Below are 17684 nucleotides of genomic sequence, written 5' to 3' on the forward strand. Positions count from 1 at the left end.
ATTTTTTATTGTTTATGTCGCTTTTGTTTATTATCTGTTTCACTTGTTTTGTCAATGTTAAGATATGTTTCCCATGCCAATAAAGCCCTTTGCATTGCATTGCATTGAATTGAAAGAGAGAGAGAGAGAGAGAGGAGAGAGGAGAGAGAGAGAGAGAGAGAGAGAGAGAGAGAGAGAGAGAGGGGGTGCTTGGGCACTGGGCCCCAGAAGGTCCATAAATAAAGCAAACCTCTCCACATTTCACCTCTGTCCCTCAGCTTTCTCTCTCTTCTCATCCCCCTCTCTCTGCATCTCTTTCTCTGTCTTCCTTTCTTTGCTCTGTCTGACTGTTTCTGTCACCCCCCAACCCACTTCTCTCTCTCTCTCTCTCTCTCTCTCTCTCTCTCTCTCTCTCTCTCTCTCTCTCTCTCTCTCTCTCTCTCTCTCTCTCTCTCTCTCTCTCTCTCTCTCTCTCTCTCTCTCTCTCTCTCTCTCTCTCTCTCTCTCTCTCTCTCTCTCTCTCTCTCTCTCTCTCTCTCTCTCTCTCTCTCTCTCTCTCTCTCTCTCTCTCTCTCGCTCTCTGTCTCTGTCTCTTGCTCTCTGTCTCTGTCTCTCTCTCTCCTCTCCCTCATGCTCTCTCTTTACCCTTCTCTCTCCTTGTCCGCTCTGGCCTCCTTTAAAACTGCTGACATTCCACTCAACAATGAGTCTTTCCCCACAATCAGTCAGAGCTGGGTTCTCCCGGCCGGCACTAAAGCACACCAGCCTAACAATCAGCCCAGCTCCCAAATCCCAATGCCACTCCTTTGTGCCCGCCAGCTGAATGTGAATGCCCCATTAAAGCCTATTTTCTGCAGCTCTTCTGTTTCCCTGCAGATCCCCTCCTAACCGCCCCTGTCAAAAAAGACTGATCTCTCTCTCCCTGATCTCTCTCTCAAAACAGTGCACTTGTTTTGTGCTCGAAAACTAGTAAAATCAACATGTTCGACTTTTAGAAATACATTGTTCATTCACATACACTATTAGTATCTTCTCATGTACACCCTTCAGATCAAAGCTATGCCAAGAACAAGCCCTGCAAAATGTTAAACCAGCCTCAGGTTATGACAAGCAGTCTCTGAATGGTATCAACAACTACCTGAAGATCACAGGCAGATCACATCATCATCATCTGCACAATTACACTTCTGAATCACACAGTCAATATCATTTACATAAATATTAAACATCCCAGTACCAAAACTAAACCTTGGTGAACCCCTTTGGTGACATCAATGTTATTAGACAGAAAATCGATTTATGTTTTGTGTTAGATCTTTCTCATATCTGTCTTATTCTTTAAAATTACATTTTCAGGTTAGATGTGTGGGCTTTCACCATGCATGTGTAACGATGTGCACTGAGAGTCGGGATGCAAGTTCAGGGAGTGAGTGTTTTAATAAATAAACGCAACGTAATACAAACCAAGAACCACAAACAACACACAGACATGAAACTGAAACAATAACGCCTGGGGAAGGAACCAAAGGGAGTGACATATAAAGGGAAGGTAATCAGGGAAGTGATGTAGTCCAGGTGAGTCTGATGATGTGCAGGTGCGCATAACGATGGTGACAGGTGTGCGCCATAATGAGCAGCCTGGTGACCTAGAGGCCGGAGAGAGAGCACATGTGACAGCATGTAACTCATCTCTCACTCTGTTAGATTGGCTCACCTTTCTGTCCCGTTTTCTGAGATCTGGTTTTAACACGGGTTAAACATCTTTAGCGAAAGTCCAAAGTACACAAATAAAGGAGGCAAAATGGAATTCATAAAGAATATAACACCGGTGGTAATGCCTGCACTATGTGGGGGTTCCCTGGCCTAACACCAAGGGACAGACACCCCAATAATTTGACATCACCCTAAGCTATGGCAGGAATCTGTGGTCAATGAACAAGGACTTTAACTAGCAGAGATCGAGTTTCCCTCCCTAATGAAAACATAGGCAGGACCCAGTGCTTCTCTGGCACCAGGGAAGTAGTAAGGAGACTGTGTTGATGTTGATACAACATAATTGTACCTGGTTGTTGTGTTAAATTGATGCAGGTGGGGTCAGAGTCAAACACACACAGATCTTCTCTTGTAATGCTTGGGCAACGGGGAAGGCTAAGCACAAGCGTGTGTTTGTGTGATGGGAGGAGTCCTTGGATTACAGTATTGCATTCACAAACCTTAGGAGAGGCTAACTTTTTAAGACGTTTCTTATTACACCACCTCCAGATAGCTGGGAGTGAGACCTATGCCTAGAGAACCTTTGTGTCTGCTGTAAGAGGTGTACATAGTAGCACAAGATTAAAACACCAGCTAATGAAAAATGTAAGCTCAAATTAATTTTCTCCTATTGAGTTTATTCTTTCCAGGTGTTGAAAGCCTAAGTAGGCCTATGCGTGGGGGAAAGTTAAGGTGTACTTTACTTTTCTTAGTTGTGAGGATTTTTGAAGATGTAAATGTTGTATAATATTTCATGATTAAGTATAGGCTCGTGTAATAGTGAAGATTCTTATTTTATCATGATCAGTAGTAATTAAAGACAAACAAGCTCTACATTTAGTTTTGAGAGGCTGCCTTTCCAAAGAAAACAAACTATTGTTTTTAAAGATACAGTAGTATGCCTAATATTTGTCTTGGTCATTTTGGCAGGGTTGAACTTTAAACTATTGCTCCCCTTCACTAAGCCAACACAGACAACAGCAGATATTGATGATAACACATTCCAGCGCATCAGATCAATCTAATCTACATGCAATTCTCATTTCTTTCTCTTTCTTTCAAATCAGAGCTTGTGATTATTTCACCAGGTGGTTCCCACACAACCCCATACATCTGCCCCGTGGCCTGTCCCCCTAGCTCTCTTTATCTGATAACATTAGTGATATGTTGGATGCCTCCCACACCTTCACCAGCCCTCAGAGCCCCGGGGCCCTTTAAAGTGTCTGATAGTATTGATAGTATGCATACTTATGCTAATGAGATTATCCCAGCTGATGTCCGTGAACTGATAGCAGATAGTGGTATGGAGGGCCGATGTTGGAGCAAATGATAATCACCAGGGTTCGTGAATGGACTGTGTGGGGGTGAGGTGGGGATGAGGTGGGGTAGGGGCAGGGTGTGAATGCAAGGTGGGGCTGGTCGCTCATTAACTCCATGCTTGTTGGTGCTGGGCTATTGTTCTGTCTTTATGTTAATCATTACCTGCTCTGGCCTGCCGACAATAGAGTGACTGAGAGTCCCCTACTGTAATTCAAGGAGGCTACTGAAGCCACAACATCATCAGAAAGAAAGGGTGAGAGAGACAGAGAGGGAAAGAGTCCCCACGGCCTCTCCCACACCCAGCTGTTTTCAGAAAGATGGATTTCATGACAGCCACTGTTTTTCCTCGTTTCTTCTCCCTTTCTTCTTTGATATTCTTTCTTTGCGCTCTCTCTTTCCATCCAGCAGGGGAGTCCTCCTGTCCCCCAGCTAGCAGCAGGCTGAACCTTCCCTGAACTCTTCCCTTTTAATTAATCTCACTTTGTGAATTATTTGTTTGTCTGTGTCCATCTTTTTGAAGTAGGGGACACATAAGTGCCTGGAATATGTGGGCTGGTACTTATCTCCAGTTACTGTTGTGATACAGACTTAAATCATCCAGTTATACTACTTTCTCTTTACCCCCTCCTAAACATAGTAGTTCATGTTCCCCCCCCCAAAAAGACCAACTTTAGGACGTTTATTTGACAAGGTTGAAAGTTTTACGAGGGTATCTCATCTCTTGTCTGAACCTCCCTTTTTTGAGTGTGTGTGTTTTGTCGGGGGAGCATGTGTCACGCCCTGATCTGTTTCACCTGTCCTTGTGATTGTCTCCACACCCTCCAGGTGTCGCTTATTTTCCCCAGTGTATTTATCCCTGTGTTTCCTGTCTCTCTCTGTGCCAGTTCATCTTGTATGTTTCCAAATCAACAGTTTTCCCATTCTCCTGCTTTTTGCGTTCTCCTTTCTCTAGTCCTCCTGGTTTTGACCCTTGCCTGTTTCTACAATCTGTACCCACCTGCCTGACCAGTCTGCCTGCCTTGACCACAAGCCTGTCTGCCACTCTGTACCTCCTGGACTCTGATCTGGTTTTGACCTTTTGCCTGTCCATGACCATTCTCTTGCCTACTACTTTGGATTAATAAACATTGTAAGACTCCAACCATCTGCCTCCTGTGTCTGCATTTGGGTCTCACCTTGTGTCGTGATAGCATGGGGAGTTCTCAGTTAATGATTCAGTGAGGTTTCAGCACCCTTGGAGTGAATTAGGTGAATGAAACATCTCATTAAGACAGCACCCTATTGCCCTGGTGTTAGCGCTGTCATTATGTGCTGTTTTTTACCCACCGTAACAGCTCACATATGGTTAGGCTGTTGGATGAAAGGGGATCTAAAGCATCTCAGGTATGTGTGTGTGCATGAGTGTGACTAAGTGTACGTGTGTGTGTGTGTGTGTGTGTGTGTGTGTGTGTGTGTGTGTGTGTGTGTGTGTGTGTGTGTGTGTGTGTGTGTGTGTGTGTGTGTGTGTGTGTGTGTGTGTGTGTGTGTGTGTGTGTGTTTGCATGTGTATGTTTACACAGATATGTGGCAGGCAACAGAGGGGATTATGAATCTCTAAACACACTAGCTGATATTCTCAGGATGTAGGAAGGAAAATGTTTGGGTTAACCTCAGCACTAGGGGTTGAGCAAGTAGAAACTTGTGCCAGAATATTTTGGAGGAAATTTGGTAACTTTTGGGTATAACTATGATTGCAGTTCAATAAACACAGTAGGGTATGAGCCAGGTTGCAGTCAGCCTTTTCCTCTTGACCTTGAGCGCTTGTAATCTGTCCTCTTCTCCCTTGGATATCAGGTCAAATTGTTGCAGAGATCTCCATGGAAACCGCATTATACTTGCGGGTTGTTGAAAAACGGCAATGTGTAAGCAATGACCTCAAATTCATCCTGGAGGATCAAGCCTTAAGAAATGGTGGGTAACTTTATCTGGTGTAATTGGGCTAGTGGAGAAATCAGTGAAAGGATGGATCATCAGAGGGATTTCTTCGTATCCATATCCTGCTGTTCAAGAGTTTTGTTTGGGATCGGGCTCTATATCTGCTCATCAATGAATGTTCTTCCAATGTTTGATTCATCAGTTCAAATATCAAATCAAATCAAATTTTATTGGTCACATACACATGGTTAGCAGTTGTTAATGCGAGTGTAGCGAAATGCTTGTGCTTAAGTTCCGACCATGCAGTAATAACCAACAAGTAATCTAACAATTTCACAACTACCTTATACACACAAGTGTAAAGGAATGAATAAGAATATGTACATATAAAAATATGGATGAGCGATGGCCGAACGGCATAGGCAAGATGCAGTAGATGGTATAGAGTACAGTATATACATATGAGATGAGTAATGTAGGGTATGTAAACATTATATAAAGTGGCATTGTTTAAAGTGACTAGTGATCCATTTATTACATCCAATTTTTTATTATTAAAGTGGCTAGAGATTTGACTCTGTAGCCACTCAATGTTAGTGATGGCTGTTTAACAGTCTGATGGCCTTGAGATAGAAGCTGTTTTTCAGTCTCTCGGTCCCAGCTTTGATGCACCTGTACTGACCTCACCTTCTAGATTATAGCGGGGTGAACAGGCACTGGCTCGGGTGGTTGTTGTCTTTGATGATCTTTTTGGCCATCCTGTGACATCGGATGGTGTAGGTGTCTTGGAGGGCAGTAGTTTGCCCCCGGTGACGCGTTGTGCAGACCTCACTACCCTCTGGAGAGCCTTGCGGTTGTGGGCAGAGCAGTTGCCGTACCAGGCGGTGATAGAGCCCGACAGGATGCTCTCAATTGTGCATCTGTAAAAGTTTGTGAGTGTTTTTGGTGACAAGCCAAATTTCTTCAGCTTCCTGAGGTTGAAGAGGCGTTGTTGCGCCTTCTTCACCACGCTGTCTGTGTGGGTGGACCATTTCAGTTTGTCCGTGATGTGTACGCCGAGGAACTTAAAACTTTCCACCTTCTCCACTACTGTCCCGTTGATGTGGATAGGGGGGTGCTCCCTCTGCTGTTTCCTGAAGTCCACGATCATCTCCTTTGTTTTGTTGACGTTGAGTGTGAGGTTGTTTACCTGACACCACACTCCGAGGGCCCTCACCTCCTCCCTGTAAGCTGTCTCATCGTTGTTGGTAATCAAGCCTACCACTGTAGAGTTGTCTTCAAACTTGATGATTGAGTTGGAGGCGTGCATGGCCACGCAGTCATGGGTGAACAGGGAGTACAGGAGAGGGTGGAGAACGCACCCTTGTGGGTAACCAGTGTTGAGGATCAGCGGGGTGGAGATGTTGTTTCCCACCCTCACCACCTGGGGGCGGCCCATCAGAAAGTCCAGGACCCAGTTGCACAGGGCGGGGTCGAGACCCAGGGTCTCGAGCTTAATGACGAGTTTGGAGGGTACTATGGTGTTAAATGTTGAGCTGTAGTCGATGAACAGCATTCTTACATAGGTATTCCTCTTGTCCAGATGGGTTAGTCTCTCAAAGCACTTCATGATGACGGAAGTGAGCTAAACGGCGATAGTCATTTAGCTAAGTTACCTAAGCTTTCTTGGGAACAGGAACAATGGTGGCCCTCTTGAAGCATGTGGGAACACCAGACTGGGATAGGGATTGATTGAATATGTCCGTAAACACACCAGCCAGCTGGTCTGCGTATGCTCTGAGGACGCGGCTAGGGATGCCGTCTGGGCCGGCAGCCTTGCGAGGGTTAACACGTTTAAATGTTTTACTCATGTGGGCTGCGGTGAAGGAGAGTCCGCAGGTTTTGGTAGCGGGCCGTGTCGGTGGCACTGTATTGTCCTCAAAGCGAGCGAAGAAGTTGCTTAGTTTGTCTGGGAGCAAGACATCCGTGTCCGCGACGGGGCTGGTTTTCTTTTTGTGGTCCGTGATTGACTGTAGACCCTGCCACATTCCTCTCGTGTCTGAGCCGTTGAATTGCGACTCTACTTTATCTCTATACTGACGCTTAGCTTGTTTGATTGCCTTGCGGAGGGAATAACTACACTGTTTGTATTCGGTCACCTTGCACTGATTAAAAGCAGTGGTTCGCGCTTTCAGTTTTGCGCGAATGCTGCCATCAATCCACGGTTTCTGGTTGGGGAAGGCTTTAATAGTCGCTGTTGGTACAACATCACCGATGCACTTGCTAATAAACTCGCTCACCGAATCAGCGTATACAGTGGGGCAAAAAAGTATTTAGTCAGCCACCAATTGTGCAAGTTCTCCCACTTAAAAATATGAGAGAGGCCTGTAATTTTCATCATAGGTACACTTCAACTATGACAGACAAAATGAGAAAAAAATTATAGTGGAAAATAAGTATTTGGTCACCTACAAACAAGCAAGATTTCTGGCTCTCACAGACCTGTAACTTATTCTTTAAGAGGCTCCTCTGTCCTCCACTCATTACCTGCATTAATGGCACCTGTTTGAACTTGTTATCAGTATAAAAGACACCTGTCCACAACCTCAAACAGTCACACTCCAAACTCCACTATGGCCAAGACCAAAGAGCTGTCAAAGGACATCAGAAACAAAATTGTAGACCTGCACCAGGCTGGGAAGACTGAATCTGCAATAGGTAAGCAGCTTGGTTTGAAGAAATCAACTGTGGGAGCAATTATTAGGAAATAGAAGACATACAAGACCACTGATAATCTCCCTCGATCTCGGGCTCCACGCAAGATCTCACCCCGTGGGGTCAAAATGATCACAAGAACGGTGAGCAAAAATCCCAGAACCACACGGGGGACCTAGTGAATGGCCTGCAGAGAGCTGGGACCAAAGTAACAAAGCCTACCATCAGTAACACACTACGCCGCCAGGGACTCAAATCCTGCAGTACCAGACGTGTCCCCCTGCTTAAGCCAGTACATGTCCAGGCCCGTCTGAAGTTTGCTAGAGAGCATTTGGATGATCCAGAAGAAGATTGGGAGAATGTCATATGGTCAGATGAAACCAAAATATAGCTTTTTGGTAAAAACTCAACTCGTTGTGTTTGGAGGACAAAGAATGCTGAGTTGCATCCAAAGAACACCATACCTACTGTGAAGAATGGGGGTGGAAACATCATGCTTTGGGGCTGTTTTTCTGCAAAGGGACCAGGACGACTGATCCGTGTAAAGGAAAGAATGAATGGGGCCATGTATCGTGAGATTTTGAGTGAAAACCTCCTTCCATCAGCAAGGGCATTGAAGATGAAACGTGGCTGGGTCTTTCAGCATGACAATGATCCCAAACACACCGCCCGGGCAACGAAGGAGTGGCTTCGTAAGAAGCATTTCAAGGTCCTGGAGTGGCCTAGCCAGTCTCCAGATCTCAACCCCATAGAAAATCTTTGGAGGGAGTTGAAAGTCTGTGTTGCCCAGCAACAGCCCCAAAACATCCCTGCTCTAGAGGAGATCTGCATGGAGGAATGGGCCAAAATACCAGCAACAGTGTGTGAAAACCTTGTGAAGACTTACAGAAAACGTTTGACCTCTGTCTGCTAAATGACTTAAATGTAATGTAAATGTCATTGCCAACAAAGGGTATATAACAAAGTATTGAGATAAACTTTTGTTATTGACCAAATACTTATTTTCCACCATAATTTGCAAATAAATTCATTAAAAATCCTACAATGTGATTTTCTGGATTTTCTTTTCTCATTTTGTCTGTCATAGTTGAAGTGTACCTATGATGAAAATTACAGGCCTCTCTCATCTTTTTAAGTGGGAGAACTTGCACAATTGGTGGCTGACTAAATACTTTTTTGCCCCACTGTACATCAATGTTGTTGTTCGACGCTATCCGGAACATATCCCAGTCCATGTGATCGAAGCAATCATGAAGCGTGGAATCAGATTGGTCGGACCAGCGTTGGACAGACCTGAGCACGGGCGTTTCCTGTTTTAGTTTCTGTCTATAGGCTGGGAGCAACAAAATAGAGTCGTGGTCAAATTTGCCGAAAGGAGGGCGAGGGATGGTTTTGTATGCATCGCGGAAGTTAGAGTAACAATGATCCAGAATTTTCCCAGCCGGGTTGTGTTCGATATGCTAATAACATTTAGGGAGCCTTGTTTTCAGATTATCCTTGTTAAAATCCCCAGCTACAATAAATGCAGCCTCAGGATATGTGGTTTCCAGTTTACATAGAGTCCAATTAAGTTATTTCAGGGCCGTCGAGGTGCCTGCTTGGGGGGGATGTACACGACTGTGATTATAATCGAAGAGAATTCTCTTGGTAGATAATGCGGTCTGCATTTGATTGTAAGGAATTCTAGGTCAGGTGAACAAAAGGACTTGATTTCCTGTATGTTGTTATGATCACACCACGACTCGTTAATCATAAGGCAAACACCCCTGCCCTTCTTCTTACCAGAGAGATGTTTGTTTCTGTCGACGCGATGCGTGAAGAAACCAGGTGGCTGTACCGACTGTGATAATGTATCCCGAGTGAGCCATGTTTCCGTGAAACATAGAATGTTACAATCTCTGATGTCTCTCTGGAAGGCAAACCTTGCTTGGATTTCGTCTACCTTGTTGTTAAGAGACTGGACGTTGGCTAGTAGTATACTAGGGAGTGGTGGGCGATGTGCCTGTCTACGGAGCCTGACCAGAAGAACGCCCCTTCTGCGGTGCCGTTGTTTTGGGTCGCCTGCTGGGATCCAATCCATTGTCCTGGGTGGTGGACCAAACAGAGGATCCGCTTCGGGAAAGTTGTATTCCTGGTCGTAATGTTGGTAAGTTGACGTTGCTCTTATATCCAATAGTTCCTCCCGGCTGTATGTAATGAGACTTAAGATTTCCTTGGGTAACAGTGTAAGAAATAATACATAAAAAACAAAATACAGCATAGTTTCCTAAGAACGCAAAGCGAGGCGTTATCTCTGATGCCTGTTATCTCTGATAACATAATTGCGTCAAATCCATTTTTTTTGTATCCTGATGGAATTGACCCCAACCAACTGATTGGGTGACCTGTTTTTGACGCATTGGTCAGGGTTTGAAGCGTCAGTTAATATCGTTTCATCATTAGTCTCTAATTATATGACAGTACCTGACTACGCTTCCACCATCTCCTCACCATGCTAGCCCACCAGGCCCTCCCGTCCTATGAAGACATCAAAGTCCTGGGTTTAGAACGTCACAGAGCCTCTGTTAATGGAACAACCCCCTCCATCAATCCACTTCTGAAGTTGGGGAAGGGGCATCAAAAGAAGCCTGATGCCCCCTGTTTTAAATCACTGGACCCTGCCTCCACCCGTTAGCCCCCAACCCTCCCCTCTTATCCTCCCCCTGGCCTCCCAACCAGGGTGGATCTCTGGCAGTAATTCCCTAGATCAGGCCCAAGTCCCTCTGCTTATTAGATCAGACCCCTGTGAAAGAGTAGAAATCCAGGGCCACATTGTTTGGCCCCTGATTAAGAGCTTCTCACAGGGAGTATCAGGGCTTTAGGGAGAGAAGAAGAGATGGAGCTGAGCCTATTGGTTTCTCCTTTCTTTCTTTTCTTCTTTCTTTTCTTCTTTTTCAGGGGGTCTTATCGGTTACATTGTTGCAGGACCTTGAGGAGGCTTCTGTTAAAGGTGGTTGAGGTGTAAACAACAGGATGTGGTCAGATTAGGGTTTATCCTGAGCCTTTCTTCTTCCTTCTGAAATAATGTCTGTCTTTTAGAGAGATTCCCCTCCAGAGGGTTTGAATCCCAACTGTCACAAAAGAGAATTAAGAAACATCTCAATATACCCTAAATGAATTTGAATCAAAACTCCTTGGCAAGCAGAAATTCACTGACAACAGTTAAGATAGTGCTTAAAAAAGACAGGCCTGATAGGCCAGGCAGTTTCAGACTGATGGGGTAATGTGTCAGTGCAGTTAAAACAGAAATTCCCAATGATTATCAGAATATGGAATGCAAGTGGCTTGGAAAAAGACCCAATCTCGGAGGAACAATCTTTTTCCAAGAGAAAGACATTGAACTGAATTGACAGTCAGAGCATTCCGGAGGATTCCGGAGCATGTGGGAAAAGCAAACGGTCCAGTTAATCCGAGCGTGGTTATTCCCATTCCTTCATGTCTCATCCATCACCTGGGGGGATAATCCTAATCCTAGTCTTTCTATTATTAAACTAATTCCCTTCTGTCATCTCTATCTCTGCCAATCTCTCAGCCCTCTTTAGTGTATTTTCATGTCACGATGAATAGAAATGCTTAATTAAGTTGTTCATGCTGAAATGATTGGAGGTATTTCAAGATGTGGAGTTTTGTATTTGGGTATGCAAAGCATTTTAAGATTTCAAACAGGGTTCATTTCAAAATGGAGTCATTTTGTGTACACACTGACTTGCTGTCTCTCAAATGAACCGTGATGCCTGTGTGCATGTGCGTGTGTGTGTGTTTGTGTGCATGCATGCATGTGTGTGTGTGTTTGGGCTCCCAAGTGGAGCAGCAGTCTAAGGCACTGCATCTCAGTGCAAGAGGCGGCACTGCAGTCCCTGGTTCGGATCCAGGCTGCATCACGTCTGGCCATGATTGGGAGTACCACAGGGCGGCACGCAATTGATCCAGCGTCGTCCGGGTTTGGCCAGAGAGGGCCATCATTGTAAATAAGAATTTGTTCTTAATTGACTTGCGTAGTTAAATAAAATAAAAAATTGTATGCGTGTGTGTGTGTGTGTGTGTTTGGGAAGGGCAAGTTAGTGCTGTTATGGCAGGTGTGCAAGGTGTCTGACAGCACGGATCAGAGACCTTCAATCGCACAATTTATTAAAGCACCTCACTCTGGCTAACCACCTGGCCCAGAGCGGGAGGAGGGAAAGGGGAAGGGTGAGGATAGGATCTCCTCTGTCAGGAGGTGTTGAACCTGTCCAGAGTCCCATACCTCACTTCCATCACCGTGTCGCAACCGCAGCATTGTGACACACACACACACGCTCGTGAAACTGTGCTACACCGTTGGTCTCTGTTCATTGGGACTGGGCCTTCTCACCTTGCACAGCCACGCTCAAGGTCCTAAACGATATCATAACCGCCTTCGATAAGAGACAGTACTGTGCAGCCGTATTCATCGACCTGGCCAAGGCTTTCGACTCTGTCAATCACCACATTCTTATCGGTAGACTCAACAGCCTTAGTTTCTCAAATGATTGCCTCGCCTGGTTCACCATCTACTTCTCTGATAGAGTTCAGTGTGTCAAATCGGAGGGCCTGTTGTCCGGACCTCTGGCAGTCTCTATGGGGGTGCCACAGGGTTCAATTCTCGGGCTGACTCTCTTCTCTGTATACATCAATGATGTCGCTCTTGCTGCTGGTGATTCTCTGATCCACCTCTACGCAGACGACACCATTCTGTAAACCTCTGGCTCTTCTTTGGACACTGTGTTAACTAACCTCCAGACGAGCTTCAATGCCATACAACTCTCCTTCCATGGCCTCCAACTGCTTTTAAATGCAAGTAAAACTAAATGCATGCTCTTCAACCGATCGCTGCCCACACCTGCCCGCCTGTCCAGCAGCACTACTCTGGACGGTTCTGACTTAGAGTATGTGGACAACTACAAATACCTAGGTGTCTGGTTAGACTGTAAACTCTCCTTCCAGACTCACATTAAGCATCTCCAATCCAAAATTAAATCTAGAATCGGCTTCCTATTTCGCAACAAAGCATCCTTCACTCATGCTGCCAAACATACCCTCGTAAAACTGACCATCCTACCGATCCTCGACTTCGGCGACGTCAGTTACATAATATCCTCCAAATATCCTCTACTTAAAAAATTGGATGCAGTCTATCACAGTGCCATCCGTTTTGTCACCAAAGCCCCATATACTACCCACCACTGCGACCTGTACGCTCTCGTTGGCTGGCCCTCGCTTCATACTCGTCGCCAAACCCACTGGCTCCAGGTCATCTACAAGTCTCTGCTAGGTAAAGCCCCGCCTTATCTCAGCTCACTGGTCACCATAGCAGCACCCACCGGTAGCACGCACTCCAGCAGGTATATCTCACTGGTCACCCCCAAAGCCAATTCTTCCTTTGGCCGCCTTTCCTTCCAGTTCTCTGCTGCCAATGACTGGAACGAACTGCAAAAATCACTAAAGCCGGAGACTCCTATCTCCCTCACTAGCTTTAAGCACCATCTGTTAGAGCAGCTCACAGATCACTGCACCTGTACATAGCCCATCTGTAAATAGCCCATCCAACTACCTCATCCCCATACTGTATTTATTTATTTATCTAGCTCCTTTGCACCCCAGTATCTACACTTGCACATTCATCTTTTGCACGTCTACCATTCCAGTGTTTAATTGCTATATTGTAATTACTTCGCCACCATGGCCTATTTATTGCCTTACCTCCCTTATTCTACCTCATTTGCACATACTGTATATAGACTTTAAATACTGTATTATTGACTGTATGTTTGTTTATTCCATGTGTAACTCTGTGTTGTTGTATGTGTCGAACTGCTTTGCTTTATCTTGGCCAGGTCGCAGTTGCAAATGAGAACCTACCTGGTTAAATAAAGGTGATTTTTTTTCTTCCCGAAACTCAGTCTTGGGGACCCCAAAGGGTGCAAATGTAGTTTTTTGTTCTAGTACTAGGCTACACAGCTGATTAAAATCATCAATGCTTAATATTGAGTTGATTATTTGAATCAGCTGTGTTGTGCTAGGGAAAAACCTAAATGTGCACCCTTGGTGTTGACCTGGCACTATGCTGACCTAGCACTATGGTTGCTACCTTAGAAGGTTATACTTGCAATGATCATGAAAGGGGGTTGCACTTATTGTAAGTTGCTCTCCATAAGCATCAGCTAAATTATTAAAATGTATATAACCAAACCTCATATTCCCTGCCGGGAAAACACCAGTCTTCCATATAAAAAAAGAAATTTATTCCATTCTCATGCTAATATAATCACTCTATTAGAATACCCACAGTGGTGACAGGCAGTGGCTTGATCCAATTTCCAGATATCTATATTTTGATAGGAATCCCATCAAAAACAATTACAACGGCTCTTTAAGGATTACTCAATAAGCGTCCACCTCAACCCTACTCCGGGATGATTTTACGGAGTTGGGGTGTCCACATTTGTGCCTTATTAACAAAACCACGGAGCTCAGCGCCTCCTGCCTTAAAGGAAAATTCCACCCAAAAACTATTTTACTAGACGCTGTTATCCAAAGCAACTTACAGGAGCAATTAGAGTTAAGTGCCTTGCTCAAGGGTGTCATGTAAAAGTCGTCCCAGAGTGAAATAGTTCCCAATCGCTCTGATCGTGTTCTGCTGTAAAATTTCTCTCAGAGTGGAAATGTTCCCCGTTTTAATAATTGCACGTGCATCTCTTTATGTGGATGGCTGAGCTTGTGCGGATGCCTCCCTCTCACACCCTCCCTCGACCTCAAAAAACTATTCTGTGGGCGCGCGCAAATGCTTCACAAATCTGCCAATCAATGGTGGCCAGGAATATTGACACTGACCAATCAGAAGCTTGTTGAGGCATGAGGTCAGCATATAAATACCCGGACTCGCACATCAATGTGCTGAGGGTAGATGTTTTGCAATTGCAAAGACTTGGGCGCTACTTTTTTGATTGACAGTGCATGTATTAGTTAGTTAGTTAGCTAACTAAATCAAGGGCAAGAGAGGGTTTGAGTGAAACATCCGCACGAGCTCAGCCATCCACATTAAGAGAGGCACGTTCAATTATAAATACTGGGAGTATTTTCACGCTGTGAGAAATTTTACAACATGACAATCACAATGATTGGGAACGATTTCACACTGGGAAGATTTTTACATAACAAAGGGCATATCGACAGATTTTGCACCTAGTCTTCACAGGGATTTGAACCAGAGTCCTTTCGTTTACTGGCCCAACACGCTTAACCGCTAGGCTACCTGTCGCCTTATCTATTGGTATTTGTTTCATTAGTCTACTGTTGATACAGTCCCAAAATGTCTACTGTTGATACAGTCCCAAAATGTCTACTGTTGTTACAGTCCCAAAATGTCTACTATTGATACAGTCCCAAAATGTCTACTGTTGATACAGTCCCAAAATGTCTACTGTTGATACAGTCCCAAAATGTCTACTGTTGATACAGTCCCAAAATGTCTACTGTTGATACAGTCCCAAAATGTCTACTGTTGATACAGTCCCAAAATGTCTACTGTTGATACAGTCCCAAAAGGTTTTGCATGTCAGCAAACAAGTTTTCAACATATAGAACTTTCAAAATAGTTTAGTTACATTTTTTTGGTGGTATTTTCCTTAAATTAAACATCCTCCAAACCGGGCTCGAGGACCCAGGCAAAAACAAAGCCGCCCCACAATTCCCCCGCAGTTTGTTCATTCGCATGTCAGGTCTGACTCTCAGTTTAAAAAACTCTCCTGGCTAAAGGCTTTCCCATCTGTTACACCATTTACCCATTCAATTTAGGCCTATACCTGTAGCTCCTATAATTCTTGTTAAACAGAGGATGGAGCTATGCTGGATAGTGCAGTTCTCTGTCGGGGTAGGACCACGATGATAGGACCTTTGTGGAGTGTGTGGATTCAGCTGGACAGCGATGAACCAACACAGAGGCCATTTTTGTTTGGCTGGTATGGGCTAACAGAGCAGGGAGCATCACAGGGGAGCTGTCTAAACTAACTAAACTGTCTAAACTAAACTGCCTGAGTTCAAGATTACAGACTTGAGCAGAGTGAAGTCTACAGCCCCCTCTTATCCTATCATGAAGTACACAACAAGATGTATTTATTTTTAAAGGGAGCAAAACTATAGTGTTTTTTCCGTCAACTGACACTTTGGTGAAAGTATAAGTTGAAGGTAAATGTCACTATTATCAAGACTGGATTTTCAACCGGAAATACATTTCTACAATTTTGTAACCATTAGATTCCACTCAAGAAAGCTATTGAGGAGGAAACTCAATATTTAAAAAATAAACTCCAGCACACTACTATTCTTGAATTCTCCACAATGTATTTTATTTTACTAAGATAGCTACCAACATACTACAAACCAGTGGAGGCTTCTGATAGGAGGATGGCTCATAATAATGGCTGAAATGAAGCAAATGGAATTGCAAACACATTTAAACCATGTGTTTGATGTATTTGATACCATTCCACCTATTCCGCTACAGCCATTACCACAAGCCCGTCCTCCCCAATTAAGGTGCCACCAACCTCCTGTGCTACAAACTTGAAGGAGTACTTCTAGCCTGACATTCCTGGTCCAGCACAATAATAGAGTGGTGCCTGTTCCTCATCAGAGAAAGGTGCCAAAGTTTACCTAGTGCAGACGGCTAATTCGTCACCCTAATTTAAATGGTTAATTAATTCAAATGCTGAGTCTTTATTGGTCTCCTTAGCTATATGAGCATATACTTCTCCTCCCCCTGCCTTGTAAAATGAAAACGGTGTCAAATGGGCTACGGTCTGTCTCCTGTGTGGTCCTCTCTCTCAGGGGGGAAGGGGGGACATTTTATGAGCTCCTGTAATCGCTAGGCGTTAAACTCAACAATTAGGCACTGCTATATTGTCGCTGGTTTATGGCAGCAGCTTCATTGGCTGACTCTGACTGACTCACACACTACACCTTCATTTAGAGCCTCCCCCCCCCAGCCCCACCGCTTGGCCTTGGCTTTGACAAACACACACATAAACTCTCACAACCACACACACACACACAAACACTACGGAGCCAGAGCCAGACCCAGCGACAGTGACAAAGAAAGGGATAGTAAATGTGTGTGTAATGACAAGTGTATGTTGAGACCACAATGGAGGTAATGCACTGTAATTACACATTTTGTTGCTCACCGAGATGAGGTCATGTAACGGCTCATTAAGACAAGATCTGACCTCTGTAATCCTCGGGGACCCCTCTCTACCTGCCCTCACAGCTCACTCACCTGTCAGACAGGCCAGAGTCCAGGGAGCAGGACAGATGTACACATATGTAATTGTGTGTGTGTGTGTTTTTGTGCATTGCGTTTGTCTCTTTGTCTCTTCTCAGAGTGCTGTGGACAGGCCGTAACTAGGGGCAGGTGGTCAGATGTCCAGGTGAGCTGTCCTGGGAGACAGGTCAAGGGTCAGGAATCAGAGTGGGCGGGGCCAGGTGGGTCATTCCGCTTTCAGTGTATACAAGTGTGTTTACCAGCCTGCTCCGTGTGGCCTGACTGACTGACAGAGGGTAAGAGTGTGTGTGTGAGGTGCGTGTGACGTGCTGTTGACAGGCCGGACAGGCCCATAGCTGCAGGCTGGACAACAGGCCCTCTGGGAGTGTGCAGGGTGCCGGATGCAGGACCTTTCATTCATGTCAAAAAGGATGACCCGGACCCTCCTCCTACCCCCACCTCAAACATGCACTCTCTCTCTCTCTCTCTCTCTCTCTCGCTCTCAAACACACACACACACACACACACACACACACACACACACACACACACACACACACACACACACACACACACACACACACACACACACACACACACACACACACACACACACACACACAATCCTATGTCTAAACTACCTACGTTTTGAGGACTCTGACGCACAGGCAGTACTGTTATCTACACACACCAATGTTAAACTTCAATA

Source organism: Salvelinus alpinus, chromosome 13, assembly GCF_045679555.1.
Source record: "Salvelinus alpinus chromosome 13, SLU_Salpinus.1, whole genome shotgun sequence".
Classification (NCBI taxonomy): Eukaryota; Metazoa; Chordata; class Actinopteri; order Salmoniformes; family Salmonidae; genus Salvelinus; species Salvelinus alpinus.